This window comes from Geotrypetes seraphini, chromosome 4, assembly GCF_902459505.1.
Source record: "Geotrypetes seraphini chromosome 4, aGeoSer1.1, whole genome shotgun sequence".
Lineage (NCBI taxonomy): Eukaryota > Metazoa > Chordata > Amphibia > Gymnophiona > Dermophiidae > Geotrypetes > Geotrypetes seraphini.
This window is the reverse complement of record NC_047087.1, coordinates 144154955-144180836: the sequence shown is the minus strand read 5'-3', so window position 1 is coordinate 144180836 and position 25882 is coordinate 144154955. Positions and strand designations below refer to the sequence as shown.

General features: G+C 47.6%; 1 protein-coding gene across 2 annotated transcripts in view; it reads left to right on the top strand.

The window, feature by feature from the left end:
- CPNE2 (copine 2) overlaps positions 1-25882 on the top strand; it is a 476132-nt gene that overhangs the window by 44216 nt on the left and 406034 nt on the right. The gene's annotated exons all lie outside the window — the stretch shown is intronic.

Genomic DNA, 25882 nt, shown 5'->3' with positions numbered 1-25882 from the left:
CTCCTCCGGAGGCAAGAACCCGCCTACACTCTCCACTTCCCATGCCAAATCCCCGAGTTGCAATAAATGGCTTTTCTCCCTATTAATACACGCCCCTGTAGCACTCGAATATTCCCCCAGGGTCTCCTCCAACCACGTGAACTCCCTTTGTGAAGACACAAACACTGATATGTCATCTGCGTATACCACAACCCGGACCTGAGTACCTGCCCCCATGTGTATTCCAGTTAACCCCCCACCCATCTCCAACCGCCTCACCAATGGGTCAATGGCAAACACATATAACAATGGGCTCAAAGGGCAGCCCTGTCTCACCCCCTTCCCTATCTTGAAACCCTCCCCTCTCCAACCATTCACCAGCGGAAAGGTTACAGCCTCCCTATAGAGGACCCTCAACAGTCCCACAACCCTATCTGGAACCCCATACCGCTGAAGGACCCCCCTTAAATAGTCATATGGCACCCTATCGAAAGCCATGGCTTGATCTAAACTCACCAACACCCGCCCCCCATCAAATCTTCGACCCCGCTCTACCGCCTCCCTCACCGTTATCGCTGCCCCTATTGCTCCCCTCCCCGGAATGGCACACATTTGCGCAGGTGCCAACAAGGATGCCGCCACCGTCCCCAATCTTGCACACAGCATCTTTGCCAAAATTTTACGGTCAGTATTCAGCAAAGAAATGGGCCTCCAGTTTCCCACCCTTGACCCCTCCTTCCCTGGTTTTGCAATTAATACCAAAACTGCCTCCCTCATGGACCTTGGCAAGACAGACTGGCAGTCCAACTCTCCAAACAGCCTCACCAAAACCGGTGCCAGCTGCTCGCAAAAGGTTTTATAGAACTCTGCCGTCAATCCATCCGGCCCTGGCATTTTCCCACCTGTCAGTCCGGCGATCGCCTGCTGTACCTCATCCACTGTCCACGGTCTAGTCAGCCCTTCTGCCTCCTCCTTCGTTATCCCCCCATCCACCCCAGGGGTCCCCGCTACATACCCCTCCTACCCTTCCCTACCCGCCTGCCCACCTGCAAAAAGCTGCCCAAAATGCTCCCCCACCACCCTCAAAATCCCTTCCCGTGACTCCTGCTCAATCCCCTCTCCATCCCATAAACACCCCACCTTCCGCCGCCTGACCCTCTCCTTACATGCCCTGAAAGGGTCCGGTGAGATGAAATTCCCATAATCCCGTTCCTACACTAAAGACTTATACCTATCATACTGGAGGCGTTCAATTTCCCCCCTGAGTACTTGAATCCCCTCCCCCTGTTCACCCCCCGCCACCCTCCAGTTCAACTCCTTTCGAAGTGCCAGCAGCTTCCCATCCCTATTCTGCGACACTCTCCTACTTATCTTCCTAAAGAAGCCTTTAATCCTACCCTTAACAACCTCCCACCAGTCCCCCAAGGACCCATACGCACTCTCAACGGACAGCTGATCCGTCCAGAACTCCCGAAAACCTGCCTGCACCTGTTCCTCCTGGAGCCAGCTGCTATTGAGCCGCCACAATCCCCTCCCCATCGCTGGGTTCCTCCCCCCCACCTGAATACTGACCAAGGCGTGATCTGTGAATTCCACATATTCCACTAGGGGAGGGGCCTGACAGTCCTCCCTCCTGACAAAAAATCTATCAAGACGGCTACGACATTTCCCCCTACCATAAGTATACCCACCCCTCTTCCCAAAAACCGTGAAAATATCCACCAATCCCGCCCCCTCCCCCACCTGCTTCAAAAATAACTCATCGTAACTTAAGGAAAATTTCCTCCCTTCCCTATCCTCTTGCCTCACCACCGCATTAAAGTCCCCCCCCCCCACACCACCCTCCTGGCCGTATATAAATATGGCCGCACCCTGGAAAGGAGAGCCTTACGCTCCCATTTCTTTTGTGGACCGTAGATATTCACCAACCGCAATTCCTCTCCTTCCACCTTGACATCCAATATCAATCCCCTCCCCCCACCCACTTCCACAACCCTACGGACCTCCACTGCTCTGGAGCGAAACAACATTGCCACCCCCCCATATGCCTCCTGGGCCAAAACCCAGTACGATGGCCCCCATTTCCAGTCCCGTTTCGCTTTCCATAGGATACTTGGGTGATCCACCCTTGTCTCCTGTACCAAAATGACGTCCAAGTGTTTGGAAGCCAAAAACTCATATACTATGGACCTCTTCCTCTCCGTACGTAGACTAGCAACGTTTAAAGTTGCGATGGTCAAACCGGGACCCCCCATCATAAGACTAATTTGGATTTCTTCCCCCCCTTCTCACCACTCCCCTCCTCCACACCCCTCTTTACCACCACCCCTGGCGGGACCAGCTCGCCCTCTGCCAGAAACACTTCTTCCCCCATTCCTTCCCCTCCCTTATTCTCCCCTTCCTTGATCACATCTCTCCCTTCCCTGAAAGCATCCCCCGCTACTACCTCCTGACCCCCTCCTACATGTTGAACAACCCCAACCCCACCACTTCCTTCCTCCGTGGCTGCCATCCCACGTTCCTTTTTCCTAACCCGCAGCCTCTCCAATACCACCACCGGGCAAGCACGCTGCTCGTCCTCCCCCCCCTTTCCTCTCCTTGGACTCCCCAGCCCCCACCTCTTCCTCCAGTGCCAAGACGCGGAACCGATTACTATCCTCAACCCGAGCCCCCCTTTTACCCCGCAGACGCTTCCCTGCCGTCTTACTGCGTACCTGTTCCCATGTCCCCCCATCCCCTCCCTCTCTCCCATCTCCCTCTTCCTCCCCAGCTTCCTGCACCAACCCTCCACTACCCTGTCCACTATCCTGACCACCCTCCATGTCCGGTCCCCCTTCCTGATGGCTCTCCTGGGGTAACTTCCCCGGATCCCGCTCCCGGGGTTCATTCCGTCCCTCACCCTCTTCCCCCCATCCCCCTTCATCCACCCGCCACCGATTATGAGCAGCCTTCAGACACTTACTGAAGGGATGCCCCAGGCACCCGCACAGATTACATCGAATCAGGTCACACTCCTCCCCAATATGCCCTTTCCCTCTACACTTGATACACAGCATGGTAGGACATACCATACTCAAATGCCGGAATGACCCACAGCGGAAGCACACTCTGGGCTGCCCCTTGTAAAAGCACTGTATTCGTTCCCTCCCGATAAACGCCACCGGTGGAACATGCTGGATCACATTGCCTACCTCGTTCAATTTCATATTGGCCGTCCAACCGCCGGCCCAGACCCTACTTGGATCCATGATCTTAACTAATGGAGTCCGAAGCGCCCCATACCGGTTTAACCAGTAGGTCAGGTCTGAGCAGGGAATGGACTCATTCCGCACCAATACAGTGACTTGGACCAGGTTAGGTTTGCTAACCGGGATAGCTCTCAATTCAGCCCACTGCCCCCTCCCCCTCACCCCCTCATATTTCTCCCAGAAAACCTCCAGACCCCTTTGCGTCTGGAAGCTGACATCATATTCTGGCACCATTACCGGATGTATGCATGCATATAAATCCTCAGGAATAAACCCCATATCCAATACCATTTTCAGGACCTTATCCCTTGCCAGCATATTCCCCGCCCCCACCCACTTCAACTGCACCACATTACGCCTTTTGAAAACCCCACCCCCACCCATAGCAGTTCCACCACCATCCTCCCTCCTCCCCCCTTGTATAGGAGGACCTCTCCCCCTATCCCTACCACCCTGCCCTGTTCCCCCCCGCCACCACATCAGCAAAAGATATACCCCTCATAACCCCTACCCTAGCACCCTTCCCACCACCCGCAAGTCCCCCACCCTCTCCAACCCCCACCCCCTCCCCTGTCACCGCATCCCCAGTCTCATTCCCTGGGACCTGACCCGTGTCCAACTGCTGTATGGGGAAGTCCTGCACAAGTGCTTTGGGGACAGACGCTGGATTTCCTCCGTGCCGTTTTTGCTGCAAATCAGCCCCTTCGCCAACAGCTTTTTCTGGCAGCACCGGCTCCTGAAAGTGCACTGGTTCCCGCTCCAGTTCTGGACTCCATTCCTGGCTCCATTCCATGTTTTCCACCATGCCGGAGACACCAGCTAACTGTGCACTGCTCTCTGGGACAGTTAGTTTCAGAGAGCTCCTCCCAGAGGCAGCCTGCTGCTCTACACTCTTTGGCTGGGAAATCCCCTGCAACTGGTGCCCAGGTGATTGTAATCCAATCTCGTCCCCAATCTCTTTCACACTGCTCTCAGCTGCCATCTCCTCCTCCAAAAAGTGAAACAAGTTGCCAGGTAAACCACTGTCTTCTGCATGCATATCCAGTTCTTTCTTTTCCAATAAAGGTGTTGATAATGCTGGTGTCTGCTGCTCCAAATAAGTGTCTCTCTGTGAAGTTTTCTTTTTCCTCCTTTCTTTCGGCTGTCCTTCCTCTGCTCTTGCTTCCAACCTACTTTGTTCTGCTTCTTTTCCCTTCCGGTCCCAAGTAGTCCAGTCCGGACTCACACCCATCTGGTCCCCAGCTCCAATCGAGGACACTGTGTCTTACACTATCTGTATGGGGGCATGCTTCTCTTCCACCAGAGGGCTGTGAATTTGTAAGGCTGTTTCTACAGGCCTGGGCTGCTTCTGTATGTCCCAAGCCCTAGAATTTCCCACCACAGCCTCCGCCTGGTGTCCAGCAAACGCAGCCATCCTTTCCCTATTTCTGTAGAGCTCAGCCAAAGGATTAGTCTGGTCTTTCGTCACTGCTGCCATTTCAGCTAAGCAGTTTTCCAGTTGTCTTTGTAAACAAAGCTGTTCCTTTCGATATTTTTTCTTTTGAGGTTCTGGAGCCAGTTTAAACAGTGTGGCCACCATTCTTTGCTTTTTCTGGAGGTCTTGAAGCCTCTTCTCTAGGCCTTGCATACCTCTTACTGTTAGTATGGCCCTGGTCGCCATATCCAGCTCCTGCACCATCTCTTCCTCACCACTGAGTGATTCCTCCTCCAACTCTGAATCTGTGTCAGCCTCCACCACAGTCAGGGCTTTGGACTTACGCTCACTCATTTCCACCTCCAATGTCCTACTCCTGCCAGACCCTTGAAGCACCCGCTGGCTCCCCTGTGTCATGGCTGGCAAAGGACACACTCCTCCTGGAGTCCCAGGGTCTGGCCTTCCTGGCCCGCTCAGGCATGAAGGCCCAGACATCTCCTCCAAACCCTCCATTTCAGGGCCTCCAGCCAGGGGCCTACCTTGGGAAGGAACCCCAGGCTTCAGCATGCCACCTGGGGCTCGGGGCCGGGCCCAGCTCCCACCTTCCACAGGCCTCTGTCACACAAGAGCAGCTCTCTTCCCACCTCCTCACACCTCCACAGTAACACACAGACTGAATTACCGCAGCTGTTGGCACCAGACTTGCCCTCCAATGGATCCTCGTTAAAGGATTTAAAGTGTACTCATTCCAATTACAGGGCCTCGAAAGAGTCCTGTATTGTTATTTTTCGTCACTACCTCCCTGAGTCGGAAGTGGGTAATTTGCGCGCCTGCTGCCTTCCTTGGATGTGGTAGCCGTTTCTCAGGCTCCCTCTCCGGAATCGAACCCTGATTCCCCGTTACCCGTGGTCACCATGGTAGGTGCAGAAAGTACCATCGAAAGTTGATAGGGCAGACATCCGAATGTATTGTCGCCGTCACGGGGGACGTGCGATCGGCCCGAGGTTATCTAGAGTCACCAAAGCGGCCGGGCGAGCCCAGATTGGTTTTGGTCTGATAAATGCACGCATCCTGGGAGGTCAGCGCTCGTCGGCATGTATTAGCTCTAGAATTACCACAGTTATCCAAGTAACGGATGGAGCGATCAAAGGAACCATAACTGATTTAATGAGCCATTCGCAGTTTCACTGTACCGGCCGTGTGTACTTACACATGCATGGCTTAATCTTTGAGACAAGCATATGCTACTGGCAGGATCAACCAGGTAGCCGCGCTCGGCGGGGCCGCTGCGGACCAGACGGACGGGACGCGGAGGGGGAAAGGTGAGCGACCCGCCACAACCTCAGTGGGGAGGAGGCGGCGGCGGACAGCGATTCTCAACCCGCGCACCGGACGGCGTGCAGCAGCGGCGGCGGTGGCCCGACCTCCTCCGCACCGCGGCAGAAGGGAAGAAGGGCCTTGGCGCAGCTAGCGACAAAGGGGTGGTGGGAGCTCCAGTCTCTCTTCTTTGTTCGGGTAGGAGACAGAGAGAGATAGACGGAGCTGATCCCGGGGCGGGAGACGCCCCCGGGAGGCCAGAGGAATGCGCTTTTTATTTTTTTCGACGGGCCCGAGAGACGCGCGAGAGAAGAAAGGGAGGGTCATTCGTTAAAGCCAGACCCTTTCCGTCTCGCGGCGCGTGGACCCCGAGAGCATACACCTGCCTGGGGGCTCACCTGGCTTTGTGGGTGACGGAGAGCCCAACCTGCTGGAACTTCTTGGCCTCGCTTCGCTGCAGACAGACTACGGAGGCCGTGACTTGGCCGCACGCAATCCTCTTTACTCTGAAAAGATCTGCACAACGAGGGAGGAACCGCTTTGCCTGAACACCGGACTCGCCGGCCCGCAAGGGCACTCCCCGTTAGGGTCTGATGCGCCAAATCAATCAGTGGGGACGGTGAAGGGCGAGAAAAGAGACACTGTTTTGGGGTTGTCTCTTTCCCCAGACGCCTTTAAAAAAAAAACAAAAACTGAGCGAGAAGAGGTTGCTTGATTTCCCCCCCCCCTCCCCGCCCAGCTGCGTTTATTCGGGGGGAGAATACAAAGCCACGCTGGGAAAAATCCTGCAAAGGGTGCTCCCAAGGAAGACAGTGACTACGCCGGATGGAAGGATGGCTGGGAGACTTTGGGATCTCCGACTAACGAGACGGACGAGACCTATAGGGGAAGAGAGGCAGGTTCTCCACTCCGTCTGCAAAGAAAGCGGGTACACTTTTTTTTTAGGGTGTGTATCCCTTTCCGGTCCGGTGTCCCAGAACTGGAACCGGTACGCAGCCACAAATTTTGACCTCATTCAGGCTTCCAAAGAACCGGTTGACCCAGTGGTCACCGGTGGTATTGCATCCACATGGCACCCATCCGTGGCCATCTTTGTGGCCCGGGTAAAAACAGGCCACATGATTGATCTTACCCCTCCCTCCATATTTCGCATATTAGAGTTTTGAATAAACCCTCTCTCTTCCGCATTTCGGATATTGGAATTTCGGTTAATAGAATGTTGACCTGTAGTTTTAAATTTTTGTGTGTATTTTTCATTATTTCTTATCTTCACTATAACAACGTTAGGAATCACCCACAGCTTGAATGCACTAACAGACTATTTTGAATTTTAAAAAGTAACATCACTTATCTTGTTTCTTTTGTTGAGTCTCACTGCTATTTCTCTTGTTTCCTTTTAAATTACTCCATGCCACTAGGAAAAAGCCAAAGCTGACGCAGCCATCGTTTTTTGCGGACTTCTTTATTTTGTCCACTACCTCAGGGCCGAATGTTTATGGCACGCTTTACTCTATAAGGAATAAAAACAAAAATTAACAAATCTTGGGGTCCTTTTACCAAGGCAGACTAGCAGTTTTAGTGTGTGCTAAATGCTAACGCATCCATTATATTCCATGGACTTGTTAGCGTTTAGTGCACGCTAAAACGGCTAGCGTGCCTTAGTAAAAGGACGCCCTTGTTAGCTAATTTCAACAGAACAATAGCGTTCACTTACTGCAGTAGTTGTATCTGCCGGTATTTTCAGACACCGGCAAAATGGCAACAGTGTTCCATCTCTCTCTCCCCTTCATTCCATGCAAAATTCTGTTGCACGACTTATATTCTGTGAGAACTGCCACATTCACATTATCCCTCTTCCCAATTCACTTCATTGCGCCCCCATCCATTTCTAAATACAGTTCAAGCTCCTCTTCTTTACCTACATGTGCACTCATTCTGCATCCCCTCGGTTTCTCTCCACACTTCTCTCCCCTAATGCTCCCATCGGGTAAGTCCCTCCTACCTGTACCTTTCTCCTCTACTGTCTACTCCAGAAAAGGTTCAAAGAAGAGCGACCAAGATGATAAAGGGGATGGAACTCCTCTCGTATGAGGAAGGACTAAAACGGTTAGGGCTTTTCAGCTTGGAAAAGAGACGGCTGAGGGAAGATATGATTGAAGTCTACAAAATCCTGAGTGGAGTAGAACGGGTACAAGTGATTTTTTTTTTCCCACTCTGTCAAAAATTACGAAGACTAGGGGGACACTCGATGAAGTTACAGGGAAATACTTTTAAAGCTAACAGGAGGAAATTTTTTTCACTCATAGAATAGTTAAGCTCTGGAACGCATTGCTAGAGGTTGTGATAAGAGCGGATAGCATAGCTGGTTCTAAGAAAAGTTTGGACAAGTTCCTGGAGGAAAAGTCCATAGTCTGTTATTCAGAAAGACATGGGGGAAAGCCACTATTGCCCTGGATCGGTAGCATGGAATATTGCTACTCCTTGGGTTTTGGCCAGGTACTATTGACCTGGATTGGCCACCTTGAAAACGGGCTACTGGGCTACGGGCTACTGGGCTACTGGGCCAGACCATTGGTCTGACCCAGTAAGGCTATTCTTATGTTCTTATGACTTCGTCCTTTCTATCTTGCTGTGCCACATGCATGGAGCAAACTGCCAGAGTCTTTACATTAGCTGCCTTCTCTAGAAGTATTCAAATCCAAGCTAAGAGCCCACTTTTTGATTCTGCTTTCAACTCCTAACTCTCAATTACCATAAAATTACCTATGTCCATCCTATCGTTCTCTGCAAGAAAGTCCCCAACTCCTCTATATGTCTTGTGTGACTGTCCAAATTAGATTATAAGCTCTTCTGAGCAGAAACTGTCTGTTGCTTGTTGAATGTACAGCACAACGTATGCTTTTCAGCATTGTAGAAATGATAAATAGTAGTAGTAAGGATCAGCTGTGTTTTAGGTGCTGATGCCCTTCTGGGGAGGCAGGGGAGGTGGGATGAGCATAGCGGCGTATTTGGGGGTCTTGGGCAATGCCATCTCTGAATGGTGGGAGCGGCTTCATCATGAGTTTGGCAGGGGATGCTGATGCCTATGTAGCTATGGAGTGGTTTCATCTTTGAGAATGAGCAGTGCACCGTTCCAGCCTATATGGCACTCTACTGTCTCTTTCTCTCTGACTTGGCTGTCCTAGGTGTAGCACACGACTTTCTGTTCAGTTCAGTTCAATTTATCTGCAGCGTTTGATGTAGTGCATCATGATATTTTACTTCAGCTACTTTCAGATATAGGTCTCCATCAGGTTGTTTTGGATTAGTTTTCTAAATTTCTTCTGTACCATTCCTATTCAATAAATATTGAAAGTGATATCTCCAACTCCAGGCAGCTTCCTGTGGGGTTCCTCAAGGCTCCCCACTCTCTCCAATTTTATTCAATCTCTATATGACCACACTGAACACCTTTAAGCTGTCAGCTTGGGAAACGTTATTCACTTATGCGGACTGCATCTAACCAGCAGAGGTAAGAATGTCTTTGGACACCGATTGGCTCGACTACTAAGCAGGGCTTTAAACTAGGTAAGTTGGGGGAGGGTACCAGTATAGTAAATAACTATCCAGAGGAGGGGAGACACTACTCCAATTCCACACCCAAGGTATGTAGTTACCTTGCAAACAATTCTTTAGGTACCACATTAGTTCAGTTGGGAAACTCCCCTCGGGAGCCTAGCAAACACAGGGTATGGAAGGCTATGTATGTTAATGCACACAGTCTAGGCAACAAAATTCTGGAATTAGAGACTGAAATAATGTCTGCTGACCTAGACGTGGTAGCAATTTCTGAGACTTGGTTCACGGACTCTCATGGGTGGGATATGGCTATACCGGGTTACAACTTGCTTCGTCAAGACAGAGAGGGAAAGGTAGGGGGAGGGGTAGCACTATACACCAGAGAAGGCATCAAACTTACGAGAATCACAGATGTCAGGTACACCGGGGAATCCCTCTGGGTTAACCTAGCCAGAGGCAACGAAAAATCCCTATACCTTGGTGTAATATACAGACCTCCAAGACAGTTGGAAGACAAAGACACAGAACTAATCAAGGACATTGAGAATATCACTTTACGGGGGGATACGGTACTACTAGGGGACTTCAATATGCCCGATGCAGACTGGAACACACTTTCAGCATCTACCAGCGGAAGTAAAAGGCTATTGTCCTCCATAAGGGGAGCACAACTCAAACAATTGGTATTGGAGCCTACCAGGGCCCAGGCGATACTGGATCTGGTACTCACCAACGGAGGAAGTGTCTCGGAGGTATCAGTGGGCGACAAGCTAGCCTCCAGCGACCACAACATGATATGGTTCGACCTCAAGAAAGGGTTCAATAGATCTAACACGACAACAAAAGTTCTCAGCTTTCGAGGTACTGACTTCAAAGGCATGGGGGATTTTGTCCATCAAGCACTGCGTCACAAAGCAGTGACCAACGATGTGGAGGCTATGTGGTCAACCTTGAAATCAACCCTACACGCAGCAACAGACCGTTACATAAAATCCGTGAGTAAACGGCGAATAAAAAACAGACCTCAATGGTTCACCTCAGAGATATCTGACCTCGTTAAAGACAAGAAATGAGCATTCATTCACTACAAATGCACGAAGGATAAAGAGGCTAAAATAAAATATATGACTAAGTCGTCAGCAGTCAAACTGGCAGTCAAAGAAGCCAAGCTCCGAGTAGAAGAAAACTTAGCGAATAACATTAAAAAGGGGGACAAATCTTTCTTCAGGTATATTAGTGATAGAAAAAGAAACACAGATGGAATAGTACGCCTCAGAAAACCTGACGGAAAATATGCAGAATCGAACACAGATAAAGCCGAACTACTAAATAAGTACTTCTGCTCAGTCTTCACCTGCGAGGCGCCAGGGTCAGGTCCAAAGTTAAAGGTGAAGCATAACTCGAGAGACCCATTTCAGAACCACGAGTTTACACCCAGTGACGTCTACGACGAACTATCGAAACTCAAGGTGAACAAAGCCATGGGACCGGACAATCTGCACCCAAGGGTGCTCAGAGAGCTGTGTGACGTTCTGGCGGAACCATTAGCCGTACTCTTCAATCTCTCTCTCAGTACGGGAAAAGTCCCATTGGACTGGAAAACAGCTAACGTCGTTCCTCTGCACAAAAAGGGTTGCAAGGCAGAAGCTGCAAATTACAGACCGGTGAGTCTCACTTCGATTGTGAGTAAGCTCATGGAAACACTAGTCAAACACAAACTAGACACGATCCTTGATAAGGAGAACCTACGCAACCCCCACCAACACGGTTTCACCAAGGGTAAGTCATGCCAATCCAATCTTATCAGCTTCTTTGACTGGGTAACTAGGAGGCTGGACCTGGGAGAGTCCCTAGACGTCGTGTACTTGGACTTCAGCAAAGCTTTTGACAGCGTCCCCCACCGTAGATTACTGAGCAAGATGAAATCAATGGGATTGGGTGATACACTGACTGCATGGGTCAGCGACTGGCTAAGCGGGAGACTTCAGAGGGTGTTAGTTAACGGTACCCTCTCTGAAACGTCGAGGGTGACCAGTGGAGTGCCGCAGGGATCAGTCTTGGGCCCGATCCTTTTCAACATATTTATAGGAGACATGACTCAGGGGCTTCAAGGTAAAATAGCATTATTCGCCGACGATGCCAAATTATGTAACACTGTGAGTGACACTGCAAGTAAAAATGATTTGTCCGACAGCATGACGCAGGACCTGCTTTTACTGGAACATTGGTCCACAACCTGGCAGCTGGGCTTTAATGCGAAAAAATGCAAGGTCATGCACCTTGGTAACAATAATCCGTGTAAGACATACACACTGAATAGTGAAACCTTGTCCAGGACTACAGCAGAGCGGGATTTGGGGGTAATCATTAGTGGAGACATGAAATCAGCCAATCAAGTAGAGAAGGCTTCATCTAAGGCTAGACAAATGCTGGGATGTATCCGTAGAGGCTTTGTTAGCCGGAAGCCAGAGGTCATTATGCCGCTGTACAGAAGCATGGTGAGACCTCATCTGGAATACTGTGTGCAATTCTGGAGACCGCACTACCGTAAGGATGTGCTGAGAGTTGAGTCGGTTCAGCGAATGGCCACCAGGATGATCCTGGGGCTCAAGGATGTCTCGTATGAAGACAGGCTGCACAAGTTGCGGCTATACTCTCTCGAGGAACGTAGGGAGAGGGGAGATATGATAGAGACGTTTAAGTACATCACTGGTTGAATAGAGGTGGAAGACAACATTTTCCTTCTAAAAGGGCCCTCGTCCACAAGGGGACATCCGTTGAAAATCAGGGGGGGGAAATTTCATGGGGATACCAGGAAGTACTTCTTCACTGAAAGAGTGGTGGACCATTGGAACGAGCTCCCGGAGCAGGTGATCATGGCCAGCAGCATACAAGATTTTAAGAATAAATGGGATGCCCACGTCGGATCCCTACGAGGGTAGCATAGAGGAGGGCAGATTGGGGACGAGTGATAGAGTGTAGATTAGGGGAGTGGGCAGACTTGATGGGCTATGGCCCTTTACTGCCGTCATTTTCTATGTTTCTATGATATCTTTATATTGATTGAGATTGATCCAGATTTACCAATCTAGTTTCCAAAGTCTATCTTTGCATTTCAAAACTTCAAGCCTGGGCTTTATCTGTCCGAATGAAGCTTAATACAACAAAAACTAAGCTTTTATGGTTAGGTCCAAGATTGGACTGTCTTCCTCCTACTGTAGCTCTGGTATCTGGGTCCTCCTTACCAATTGAGTTCTCTGCTAAGATATTGGGAGTCCTTTTTGATTCCTTTCTTTCCTTTAAGGACAAAATAAATTCCTTGGTCATGAAAAGCTTCTTTAGTTTGCGAATGCTGAGGAAGGTTAGATATCTTTTTCATCACCGTCATTTTTCTATCTTAGTTCAATCAATTATATTATCTCGTCTTGATTACTGTAACGCTATCTACCTCGGCATTACAAAAATTTGTCTTCATAGATTACAATTAATTCAGAATACTGCTGCGAAGCTGATCTTTGGAAAACATAAATTTGACCATGTGATCCCTTTGCTTCAGAGTCTTTATTGGCTCCCGGTTTATTTTAGAATTCAATTTAAATGCACTTGTATTTCTTTTAAAATTCTACATGGTATCTTTAATCCTCTTATTTCTTTATTTTGGAATGTTTACTGATTCTCCTTTGCAAGAAGTATCCAACAATTTAAACTCTCCTTTTCTTCTAAAAAGGGATTATAGGAGTCAATCTTTGGTCTTTAAACTCTCTCATCTCTGGAATGATCTCCCTCCTTTTTTTTTTTAAAAGAGTTCCAGTTCATTTCAATTTTTCCTTAAATCTTTAAAAACTACTCTATTTGCCAAACATTTTGAAAATTAATTATTTTGAAATTTTGCTATTATCTTCTATTTATCATTTGTAAATCATTCCCTGTTTATTTAATTGCTGTAAACTGAGACAAACCTCAGAATGATGACTCGCTATACAAAGTTAAGCTTTAGTTTAGTTCTTTTGAGTAGCTTCATTATTGGAGGTGGAGTGAAGTTTCATCTGGGACTTGGTCATAGCTTCAACTCTGGAAGTTGGATGCTCCTTCTCCGAGTCTCAGACATGGTCTCATCTTGGAGTCTATCATTCTTCCCCCCATCTCTTATTCTGGAGTGTAGGTCAATCTCAGGGTATAGTGCACAGTCTTTGGCTCTTGAGCTTCGCTCCTTCTCTGTGTGTAGAACACACTGGCATCCTTGTAGTGGAGCATATCTCCATTTCTGGCTATAGAGTGGGCATACTGATGTTTCAGGCACTTGAGCGTACTGTCATATCGATCTAGGACATAGTTCTATCTCTGGATTTGGAGCAAGGTGTGTTACTCTTTCTAGTCTTAGAGCATGGCTCCGTCTCTGGATGTAGAGCGAGCGCATGGACATCTCTAGCCCTTGAGCATGGCGGTTTGGCATGGCTCCATCTCTGGATGTAGAAAGTGGCTCCAACTGCCTGTTTAGCATGACTCCATCGAGCTAGTTAACATGGCTCCATCTCTGGATGTTGAACACAGCTCCATCACTGGATACAAAATGTAGATCCCTTTGTCTGTGGCTCCACTGCTGCTTGTCGTGCATTGCTCTATCACTTGAGGTCATGTGTGACTCCATCGTAGAGCACAGCTTGGTCACTGGCTTTCAAGCGCAGTCCTATTTCATGTTGCTGTGCACAGATCCATTTCGGACATTGAGTGCAACTCCTTGTCTAACTTGGGCACAGCCCCATCTCTTGGGTACACTTTCTTTGCTGGATGTCGAGCTCCATCCCTAAGGGGGCATGTGCCTTTTCTTCCTTGATGTCTGTTTAGGCTTTGAATACTGTCATTCTTTGTGTCATGGAGTGTGCTCCCTTTTCTCCTCTGGTGGCTCAGGTTCGGGTTTGATGCTGAACTTTGGCAGACTTGTCCTAAGGGGTTAGTTACAGTGAGTAGAACAGGTTTTGCTCTTTGGAGTTCTGGTGCGCAGTTTCTGGTCATTCCTTCAGTGGGTAGATGGCTCCATTTGGTGTAGAGCTTCAATTGGGTGGTTCTTGTGGTGGTTTTTTGGAGATGGCAGTTCTTCTTTGCTCCATCCTTCAATTTCTTGGAGGAGGCAGACCGCTTGGTTTGGTATCTTGTTATTTCTACATTCTGTTCACTATCCTACTATACGGAAGACTGCTTTAATACATCTCAATCGTCTCTAGATTCATTTGTTGCTGAGGACAAGGAAGGAAAAATGATCCTACCTTTAAAATTTTCTTTCTTTTAGTCACAGCAGATGAATCCAGAGTTCTCCCCTTTTATGTGTTTGTCTAGGCTCTCTTTTTGCTCTGTTGGGATTGGTCCTGTGGGCTGACTTCATTGGACTAGTTGTCAGCTAGCAGAGCTATGCTGGATTTTAAAGAAAAATTACAAATTACTAACAATAGCCCTACAAGTTCATTTTTTAATTAAAATATAATCAGCACTCTGGGATGTATACCATCCAGTCCAGACGATTTACTACTGTTCAATTTATCAAATTGACCCATTACATCTTCCAGTGTTACAGAGATTTGTTTAAGTTTCTCTAATTTATCAGAATTGAATACCATTTCTGGCATCTGTAACTCCCCCACAACATCTTCCTCGGTGAAGACTGAAGCAAAGAATTCATTTAATCTCTTCGCTATGGCCTTGTCTCCCATAAGAGCCCCTTTTATTCCTTGGTCGTCTAGCGGTACAACTGATTCTCTCCCAGCTTCTTGTTTTTAATATACCTAAAAAAGTTTTTACTGTGTGGTTTTGCTTCCAGTGCAGTCGTCTTACAAAATCTCTATTTGCATTCCTTATTAGCGCCTTGCATTTGACTTGCCATTCCTTGTGTTGTTTACAATTATTTTCAGGTGGATCCTTCTACTTTCTGAAGAATTCTCTTTTAGCTCTAATAGTTTCCTGTACCTCATTCGTTAACCACGCTGGCTGCCAATTGGTCTTCCTTTCTCCTTTTTTATGTTTAAATATTTTTATTAACTTTCCAAACAATACAAGAAAATAAAGATAACACACATCTTCAACAACAACAGAACCCCTCCCTTCCCTGTCCCTCCAGAGTTCCAAAAAACCAATCACGCAATATGAAGCACAATAATGAAACAAGGTATATTAAACATTCAAAAGTCTACTGCGGACATAAGGTGTGAGAGTCAACCAAAAAGGCTCCCAAATTAAACAAAAAGTGCGACCCTGATGTGCATCAATGTCCACAAAGCAACGACGTTCCATGGAGGCTTGCACAATCAACAAGGAGCGCTAATAAGTAAAAGATGGAGAATCTGAAGATAGCCAAGCAGACAAAATAGCCTTATTTTCAAGTAGAACTGCTCGGGCCACTAATGCTGTCATACATTTCGGTTTGGGAGATGTAACATTATAATGTCCAAAGAGAAATTGAGGTGTTGGAGTCCAACGGCACCTCCATGGAGATGATGTGAAAAGTCCCAAGGTTGTCCAAAAGGAGAGAATCTGAGGGCAGAACCAAAATTGATGTCCCAAGGATGCATATGGTTGTGAACAGTAGATAACAATGGGACTGATTGATCACCAACCTGTAAGCATGGGTCGGGGAAATATAGAGACGAAGCAAAAACTTTTGCTGAAGTTCCCAGTGGGTAGCCTGAGATATGAGCTTAAGAGCCATCTTCAAAGCTCGATGTATTTGTTGTGCCGAGAAAGGACTCTGTAAGTCCTCAGACCAAAGTCTATCTAAGACATCAAAGTTAGTCCCCACTTGGCATTCCTGAAGGCCCATATGATGAAAATGAAGTGGTATTTGGTTCTGCGCTGAGAGGTTAAACATTTCTGAGATTCTCCCGACATGCCTCAATAAGATGACAAAGGGACAAGGAGATATATAATGTCTCACTTGATAATAAGAAAATATATCTGACAATGATAAAGCATAAGTACGCTTCATCATCTCAAATGTACCCAGAATCCCCTCTTCGGTAAAAAATTGAAAAACATATTGTAAACCCTTAATTTTCCACTGTCTAATGTGTCTCTTGACAGGCAATAGCATACCACTGAATATTTAACAATCCATATCCTCCCCTCTCCTTTGGCAGACAAGACCTGGCATAGGGGAGCCACGTTCTCTTTCCACACCATAGATATTGTTGAAGGGCCTTAATTAATCTGGACTCATGTTGATGAGAGAGTAATACCGGTAATACTTGAAATCTCTATAACCATTTAGGAAACAATACCATATTATAAAGTACTACTCTGCCCAGTATAGACAAAGGAAATATGGACCATACTTTCAAAGTGTTCAAAATATCCAACAAGAGAGCATCAAAATTTTTTGCATACAAAGTAGATAGGTCCCTCGGTAAAATGACCCCTAGGTATTTAAGAGAGTCCCTGGCCCAAGAAAAGGGGAACAACCCCTTGTAAATTAGAGGGGAGGGCCAGAGCCAAAGAATTTTGACGATTCAAAGAAAATCCTGAATAAAAATGGAATGCCTCCAAAGCTTGGAGCAAATGATCCAGGGAAGAATGCGGGTTTCCCAATGTAAACAGCAAATCATCAGTAAAAGCCAATACTTTAACGAGCAAATTTGAAATATGAATTCCAATAATATCATGATCCCCTAAGACCATTCGTTAAAATGGCTCTAAATAGAGTAAAAACAATAATGGGGATAGGGTGCAGCCATGACGAGTACCTCGTCCAATGGGGAAAGAATCCATGCAAATATCATTGACCAATATCCATGCCACGAGAGAAGCATAGAGAGTATGGATGGCTTGGAGATACCAGCCATCCATGCCAATGAATTTTAACAGTTGAAAAAGGTAAGACCAGTCCACCTGATCAAAAACTCGGGGAGCATCAAGTCTAACCATCAAAGTTGGAATCTTGTAATGCTGAGCATATGCCCTTCAACAAAGCTCATCTGTTCTGGACCAATCAAACGAGGTAAATACGTATTTATCTGCCAAATTTTGGCTAGAATTTTTAGATCTACATTAAGCAGCGAAATAGGTCAGTAGGACTCTGGATGTAGGCCATCTTTCCCCGGCCATGTGCCTAAGGCCACGCCCACAGGCGGGGCTTTGGGATGGCTGGACCAATCCGGCCCCATTCTGCTGTGGGCTGCCTGCTGGATGGACGGGTTTGGCACCCGTCTGTCTGGCCAACGTTAAAAAGGTACGGGGAAGGGGGGTGGGGTGGGGGGGTTGGGGGATCGGCCGGGGGGGTCACGGGTCAGCTGGGGGGGGCCGATCAGGGGTTCTGGGGGGGGCGGATGTTGGGGGGAGGGGGGTTCGTCGAGGGCAGGAGGGCCTGGGATCCCTCCTGCCCGTAATGTAGTGGGGGATGGGGGTAGGGGGTCGCCAGGGCCAGGAGGGCTTGTGCTCCCTCCTGGCCCAATCGAGTAGCGGCGGGGGGATTCTCAGGGCCAGGAGGGCTTGTGCTCCCTCCTGGCCCAAGCCAGTCGCAGGGGAGGGGGGGTCGCTGGGGTCCAGGAGAGCTTGGGCTCTCTTCTGGCCTGATGTTAATCGGCGGGGCAAGAGGGCTTGAGCTCCCTCTTGCCCCGAGCTTGTCGGGGGGGGGGGGGGGTCGCAGCTGCCGCAGGGCAAGAGGGCTTGGGCTCCCTCTTGCCCCGATATCGTCGGGGGTGCCGCGGTTGGCCGGGGCAAAAGGGCTTGAGCTACCTCTTGCCCTGATGTTGTCGGGAGGGAGGGGGGTCGTGTTTGACATGGCAGGAGGGCTTGGGCACCCTCCTGCCTGGATGGTTGTGGGGGGGGATTCTGTAACCGGTGTTGTTTTTGACAGATACCGGTTACAGAATCTAGCTTTTAGGCGAAGGACTGGCTCCTCCTTCGCCTAAAAGCCCTTCTGTTGGACGTTTGTGGCTTAGGCGTTTTTTTTGTTTCATTATGGCTGAAAAGTGTAGACGTGGTGTGGGTGTACTTTTAGACGTAGTGGTGATTGGGCGTTTAGGCAGAGGAAGGACATAATCAAAACAAGGACGTTTGTTTTGGTTATAGACACTTTCCCTGCTTCTGGGTTGAACGTTTAAGGACTTAGGCCAAAAGGGGACTTAGACGCTTTTTTTGATTATGCCCCTCCACGTTAACATCCCCCATATCAATGAATGATCAGAAATCATGGAGAGGCCAATATCCGCTGCATCAACATGTGGGAACACCATATGAGACAAAAGATTATAGTCAATTCTGGAAAGAGTACCGTGGGCATGGGACCGATGGGGGTAATCTTGTGCCTGTGGATTAAACAAATGCCATATATGTCTGTAAGATGAATGTGCTTTTCTTGATTTATTATATGTTTATATACTTCTGTAGTGCACTGTTGATATATGAAAATCAATAAAGATTTTTTAAAAAACAAACCCCTCCCCAAATGCCATGGATCCACCAGATCCAATGCCAAACAAAAGTACGGGATGCCATGTGAGCTTGCCCCAAGCTGAGGAGTACTCTGTACTGAGCAGTCTAAGCCACAGCCCAGCACTGGATTAAAGTCACCTGCAATAAACAAGGGCTCGTAAAATCGTTCTGCCAATAGATGAACCAACTGTTAAAGAAAGTGGGGTCAAAGACATTAGGGGCATAGATGTTAAGCAAATGAAAATTATATTGACCTATCGTAACTTGCAAGAGCAACTAATGGTCCAATGAGTCTTGCGCTAAAATTTGCACTTTGAGGCATGTTTTTACGAAACAAAATAGCTACTCCTGCCCGTTTATTGTTTGAGGATGCTGCAAACACAGAGCCCACCCAAGTCTTACACAGTTTCTGAAGTTCTGAATCCAAGAGTCTTGTTTCCTGAATACAGGCTATATCCACTTGAAAGCGTTTCAGCTGATTCAGAATTTTAGTGCACTTTACAGGCGATGTTATGCCTGATATATTCCACGATACTAGTTGTAAAGTGTTAGTCGGACTCATAGGCAATAGAAAAGAAGAAAAAACAGAAAAGAAACTCAAGTATTCATAAACCTATCCCAGGTGCCCAGCCTCACCCAGGATAACTGCTCAATCTCACACACAATAAAGATGTCAAGCATGTATAGAAAGTCAAAATGAAGCAACACAAACAGATGCATGATTAGCATAAAAAACTGTTGTAACCAAGAAACTTTACCCACCCTCCCCTCCCAGTTCCCAAACAATCCCACCCAACTCCCATTGAAAACGCACATCTTGAAAACGCACATCTCTCACCCTGATCCAAACAGGGGAAAAGAAGGGCAGTCACGTGTGTGATGCCACCTCGGGCCCTGGGGTGCAACACTGATTTGTAACTAAAAATATACAGAAGCAAGCTGGAGAGATCAATGAGAATATTGAAATCACATTACATATAATATACTTAGTAATAACATGTCAATATATTTGAACGGTAGTCATGTGAAGCAAAGAAAAAAAGCAATTAAATCACTGATAGTCCACAAAAGTTGAGCTGTAGCCGCAGCTTGGTAAATAAGAAAGCTTCAGACAGCCTTCTACCTCCAAAAATCAGAGCACTCCAGAACATGAATGAAAACCCAGTTAATCTTAATAATAACTTTTATTTTTATATACCACCATACCACAAACAGTTCTAAGCGGTATACAAGGGAAGAGACTGTATACAGACAGCAACATTACAGAGAACTTTCAAAAATTATGTTGGCATGTTAAGTTTAGTCAGGTTTATCTGGAAGTGTTTTGGAAATACATCAGATTGAAGTGGGGTCATAGAAATTTGTCAGAGATAAGTTTTTATTGACTTCTTAAACGTTTGGTACGAAAGTGCATTTGAGATGAAGTTGGTTAAACATTTGTTCCATTTGCCTGCTTGGAATGATAATGTTCTATCGAGGTATCTCTTGTAGGTGCAGCCGTTTAGGGATGGAAAAGCGAACAAATAAGTACTGCTTGTATTAGTTGTGCCTGGGAATTTGAATTGGTGAGACAGATAGGTTGAGGATGAACCTGTCATGGTTTTGAAGCAAAGGCAAGCAAACTTAAAAATGACCCTTGCGGAGTCAAGTGATGCCATGAGCGCGTGAGGACGTTTCCTTACTCGCTCCGGGGCTACCCTGCATACTGGCCAATAACTGACAAATTTCCGCTGTATTTGTTGTGATATTACCGCTTCTGAGACCGGTTTGGGTGCATGGAAAAATATCTAACGAGATCGAGGGAGTCTATGCAGCCGAAATCTGCCCGAAAAGATCGAGACCGAACGCGGCCCGTGGAAAAAAAAATGGCGGCAAGCCCCGCGGCGGCGGTCTCGAATCTTACCGAAACCGCCCTGAGTGACATCAAGGAAGCACTGGCGCAGGTACTGGGGCCTACATTAGAAATGCTAACGGCGCAAATTATGAACATTGAGACTCTGCTGGAGGCGGCAGCGGCTCGCACAACCGAGCTGGAACAACAGGTCTCCACCCTAGAAGACACATCCATGACCCAGGGCGCTGAATTGTGTGAGTTGCGGGCGCAGGTTCGGGCGCAGGCTGAGAAGCTGGATGATTTGGAAAATCGCTCCAGACGCTCGAACCTGCGCTTGCTGGGAATCCCGGAGACGATCCCCGACCGCGACCTATTGGAGGTACTGGAGAAGTGGCTGAGAGAGGAACTACCTCTACATCCCTCATTGGGGCCTCTCCGTATCAAACGTGCGCACCGCCTGGGCCGATGCCCTGATTTAGAGGCACGTCCACGTGTGGTCATCATGAAGTTACTCAACTTTCGACATAAGGTGGAACTGTTACAACTTTACCGTAATAAACGAGATGCCTTGAAGTATGATGGAACTTTGGTCCGAATTAGCCAGGATTTCTCGATGGCGTTACAAGAACGGAGGCGACCCTTTTATCCACTTTGCACACAACTATCTGAGCTTAAAATAAGATTCCAGTTCAACTACCCGGCTCAATTGCGGATCCTTAAAAATGGCGTCTGGAAGTCCTTCCAATCATCTGAGGCGGCTGCTGAATTTATTACCTTGCTTAAACAACCAGATTCAGGACAGGTTTGACACTGGGGTTTGTGCCTTTTTCCGGGAATGGCTTATGTAACTTGACTGTTGCTGTTAATGTTTGCCCCACATAAGAAGACCCTGTTTCCACACTTTTCTGAGCTTCTCTCTTTGCAGGCCGGGGTGGCCCTGGGAGAGGCATCTGTCGTGACCCGTTCTTCTCCCACACGATGGGGGTTGTGGGGATTGTTGGGGGGTTTGGGGGGGAGGGGATATTTCCGGGTGGCAACAGCGGTACTTATAGGGCAAATTGTGTTTTTCTATCATTGTTCTCTGTGGTTGATGTACTTTTTGGGATCTTGTACATGGTGTGAATGGAGTGTGTATGTGCAGTCATGGGGTGAGGCTGGGCGCCCCTGGACTCTCATTACTGGAAGGTTTCTTTGCTATGACATGAGTAGTGGGGAGAGCCATGGGTGATAAGAAGTTTCGTATACTTTCCTGGAATGTATCAGGCATTACCTCGCCTGCCAAGCGTACAAAGATTCTGTCACAGTTGAAACATCATTCAGTTGATATAGCTTGCCTTCAGGAAACTAGACTTACTGACACAGAACATCAAAAGCTCAGGAGAGGTTGGGTTGGGGACCTATACTATGCATCTTCATCAGGGAAGAGGGCGGGGGTGGCTATATTGATTAGAAAGGGATTACCATGCACTGTCCAGGTCCTGAGACGAGATACCCACGGTCGATACTTGTTAGTGAAGGTGACGGGACCGGGTGGGTCATTCCGATTACTGGTGGGATATGGCCCTAATGGATATCAACACTCTTTCTTTCAAAATCTGGTTAATATATGTCTGCAAAATTCGGGTGACCCGCTGATACTAGTGGGTAACTTGAACCAAGTACTGGATCCTGGTGTGGATCGATCTGGAGGGTCTGGACCCACGAGGGCGAGGACAGACAAAGGTGTCCCCTATCTGTGTCGGGCTTTGGGGTTGGTGGACCCTTGGAGGTTACTTCACCCCACCGACAGAGACTATACACACCAATCCAGGGCCCATGGAACCTTTTCCAGAATTGATTACACCTTGATCTCTGAACACAAGTTTGCCTGGGTCTCAGAGGCAACAATTGGCCCCTCTTGAAATTTCTGATCATCATATGATTTGGTTAGATGTAGCGGCGGGAGGTCCTATGGGTGTTGGGTCAGGGTGGAGATTTCCTTCATATTTACATACTGATCCTCACTTCCGGGAGTTTTTATCTGGTAAATGGGATGAATACTGTGCTTTTAATGCCCAACACATAGATCAACCTATATTATTCTGGGACGCTGCTAAGGCGGTACTGCGCGGGGATGTGATTGCTTATGTGGCCTCTAGGACACGGAGAATTGCACACCGTATAGTACTGCTCGAAAGGCAGTCGACCCAATTGAAACGGGAGTTGCTGCATACCCCCACTGTGACTGCTAGGGAGGCATATACCGCCGCTCTGGCTGAATTAAACTCTCTTATTCATGAGCGAACTAAGAAATTACTATTTTTTCGCAAATATCAATTTCATAAATACGGTAACAAAACGGGGAAGTTGTTAGCGTCAATAGACAAAAGTTGGAAGGGATCTCGATATATCGCTATGATAAAAGAGAAGTCGGGGAAAATACTGACGTCTGCGACAGATATATCCACTTGCTTTAAAAATTATTTTGAAGCCTTTTACTCATCCCCGGGTCCTTATACAGGCCCGGATGTGAGGGATTATTTAGAGGATGCTGGGATGCCCAAATTATCGGCGGTTCAAATATCTCGGTTGGATAAACCATTACAACTTCAGGAAGTGCTACAGGCGATTAAAAACCTTGAAACCTTGCACGGCTCCTGGTCCGGACGGCTTCTCTCCGGAGTTTTATAAGATCTTATCGTTATCCATAGGGGGGTCTCTTTTGAATTACTACTCTGAGGTACAGAACTCCGGCACTTTCCCGAGGTATGCAAATGATAACATAAGAACATAAGCAATGCCTCTGCTGGGTCAGACCTGAGGTCCATCATGCCCAGCAGTCCGCTCACGCGGCGGCCCAACAGGTCCAGGACCTGTGCAGTAATCCTCTATTTATACCCCTCTATCCCCTTTTCCAGCAGGAAATTGTCCAATCCTTTCTTAAACCCCTGTACTGTACTCTGCCCTATTACTCCCTCTGGAAGCGCATTCCAGGTGTCCACCACTCGTTGGGTAAAGAAGAACTTCCTAGCATTCGTTTTAAATCTATCCCCTTTCAACTTTTCCAAGTGTCCTCTTGTTCTTTTATTTTTCAAAAGTTTGAAGAATCTGTCCTTCTCTACTCTCTCTATGCCCTTCATGATCTTATAAGTCTCTATCATATCCCCTCTAAGTCTCCTCTTCTCCAGGGAAAAGAGACCCAGTTTCTCCAATCTCTCAGCGTATGAGAGGTTTTCCATCCTTTTTATCAAGCGTGTCGCTCTCCTCTGAACCCTCTCGAGTAACGCCATATCCTTCCTAAGGTACGGAGACCAATATTGGACGCAGTATTCCAGATGCGGGCGCACCATCGCCCGATACAATGGCAAGATAACTTCTTTTGTCCTTGTTGTAATACCCTTCTTGATTATGCCTAGCATTCTATTTGCTTTCTTAGCGGCTGTTGCGCACTGTGCCGTCGGCTTCATTGTCATGTCCACCATTACCCCCAAGTCCCTTTCTTGGTTGCTCTCATTCAATAATATCCCTCCCATCGTATAGTTGTACCTCGGGTTTCTGTTTCCAACATGCAATACTTTACATTTCTCAACGTTGAACTTCATCTGCCATCTCGCCGCCCATTCCCCCAATTTGTTCAAGTCCCTTTGCAATTCTTCGCATTCCTCTTTAGTCCCAGCTCCACTAAATAGTTTTGTATCGTCCGCAAATTTTATTATCTCACACTTCGTGCCTGTTTCTAGATCATTTATGAATATATTAAATAGCAGCGGCCCGAGCACTGAGCCCTGCGGAACACCACTCGTGACCCCCATCCAGTCCGAGTAGTGGCCCTTCACCCCTACCCTCTGTTTCCTACCCGCCAACCAGTTTCTGATCCATTTATGTACGTCTCCGTCCACTCCATGGTTCTTCAGTTTCCAGAGTAGACGTTCGTGAGGCACCTTGTCAAAGGCTTTTTGGAAATCAAGGTATATGATGTCTATGGGGTCTCCTCTGTCCATCCGTTTGTTAATTCCTTCGAAGAAGTGCAATAAGTTCGTTAGGCACGATCTCCCCCTGCAGAAACCATGTTGGGTTGTTTTCAAAAGTTCGTTTCTTTCCAGATGTTCATCGATGTGTTCTTTAATCAGTGCTTCCGTCAGTTTCCCCGGAACCGAGGTCAAACTCACTGGTCTGTAATTTCCCGGGTCACCTCTTGATCCCTTTTTAAAGATGGGCGTGGACATTGGCTATCTTCCAATCCTCCGGGATCATGCCTGTTTTCAAGGATAGGTTGCAAATTTGCTGCAGTAGTTCCGCTATCTCCTCCTTTAATTCCTTCAGAACCCTGGGATGGATTCCGTCCGGACCCGGGGATTTGTCAGTTTTAAGTTTTTCTATCTGCCTGTGTACATCATCAAGGCTCACTTCCATGGATGTTAATTTTTCTGCTTGATTTCCATTGAAGATTTGTTCAGGTTCCGGTATGTTGGTTGTGTCTTCGTTTGTAAATACAGACGAGAAGAACATGTTGAGTCTTTCTGCGACTTCTTTCTCCTCCTTCACCTGATTACTCTGATCCCGAAACCATCTAAATCGCCCGACTGACGTTGAATCGTATCGACCGATATCACTGTTGAATGTTGACCTAAAAATCTTGGCTCGTATTTTGGCAGAAAGGCTGGCCCCCCTGCTTCCTACCATTATTGTGCCGGAACAGGTAGGCTTTGTATGCTCTCGTCAATCGGTAATTAATGTACGCGGGTGCTTCTGGCCTTCTCTCGAGCCCAGCGGGCCCAGTCTCCAGGGTTGCTGGTGGGGTTAGACGCGGCAAAAGCTTTTGATAAAGTTCACTGGCACTATCTCTTCCGGGTTTTACATCATATGGGGTTCCCAGATAGTTACCTGGCGTTGATTCGTTCGCTTTATTCCGGACCCAAGGCGTCGGTTTTGGTTAATGGAGTACGCTCTCCCTCTTTCGAGGTGGGCAGGGGACGCGACAGGGATGTCCATTATCGCCCCTCCTTTTCCCTCTTGTACTTAGATCCTTTATTACGCACACTACAGAGGGATGATGAAATTGTGGGGCTACCAGAGGGCTCTTCCCAGCTGAGGGTGCTGGCATTCGCGGATGATCTTCTGCTTACGTTGGGCGCT